The sequence below is a fragment of the Pteropus vampyrus genome, unplaced genomic scaffold (assembly GCF_000151845.1).
Source record: "Pteropus vampyrus isolate Shadow unplaced genomic scaffold, Pvam_2.0 Scaffold494, whole genome shotgun sequence".
In the NCBI taxonomy this organism is placed as follows: Eukaryota; Metazoa; Chordata; class Mammalia; order Chiroptera; family Pteropodidae; genus Pteropus; species Pteropus vampyrus.
The window spans coordinates 231,194-232,212 of NW_011889275.1; positions in this window are offsets into that span (position 1 = coordinate 231,194).

Here is a 1,019-nt window from a genome sequence, read left to right on the forward strand (position 1 = left end):
GGAACTGCCCCTTGTCAATCTCTGCTCTGGCCCCGCCTCCCGCTCGGCCGCGGGGACCTCCTCCGGGCCGGCCCCGCCCCTTCGGCCGCCGCTCCGACCGCTGTGGCGCCAGCAACTCGAGTTCCTTCTCTTTTGGCCCCGCCCCCACTCGGGGTCCTTCCCCCTGCACGGCCCGCCTTCGGGGCTGTCCACAGAATTGCCTGATGCGCACGACAGCACAACGGGCCCTATATTTCCTTGCTCCTTCCTCTTCCTCTTCCTCTGCCTCCTAGGACAATGTCTCGTCGCCTGTTGGGGAAGATTCTAACGGGACCAGGCATCGTTCCCTCCCCTAAGCACCAAAGCGGGGGGTTCCCGGCACCGGCGCGCGTGCTAGATGCTTCGGGGCGGAGCCCGGACTGGCAGGGGGCGGGCCTTGAGAGCGGCGCGCGCTATAAGGAGGGCCGCGCGCCAGCCCCACGCGTCCTGGCGAGCGTGGGGCTTCGGTGAGCGTTCTCCGGAGTTCGACATCTTTGCGCCTGTGCAGCGTGGCTTACTGGTCTGGGCCACGCGCGCGCGACGAGGATCTCGCGGGTGCGGCGGGGCGCACGTTGTCGCGTGGATGGGGTCACGGCCTCTGGAAAGGGCCCGGCGCGCGCCCTGAGGCGGGGCTGGGGTGGCGGCCGCAGAGGGCGGTGGCTCTTTGGGGGGCGCTCCGGGTCTTGGGACCCCCGCCACCGGGGCCACCGGGGCCAGCGGGGCCAGCCCTTCCTCGCCAGCACCGCGCCGCGGGCCTCCGCCATCTTGCCCACCTTTCCAGGCGGGCGGAGGGCAGAGCTCGCCTGAGGTGTCCCACGTGATGCGGGCCGGCCACACGTGCGTCTCTCCGGACACCAATCTGGTTCCGATTCCAGGCGGCTGGCGGTTTTGGTCACCTAGGAGAAAGATGGGGAGAATTAGCGCCAGGATGTCAGGGGGTCGGTCGCCAAGGAAGTGGGGTCTCTAAGTGAATTACCGAGTCGGGTCCGAGAGGCTGGTGG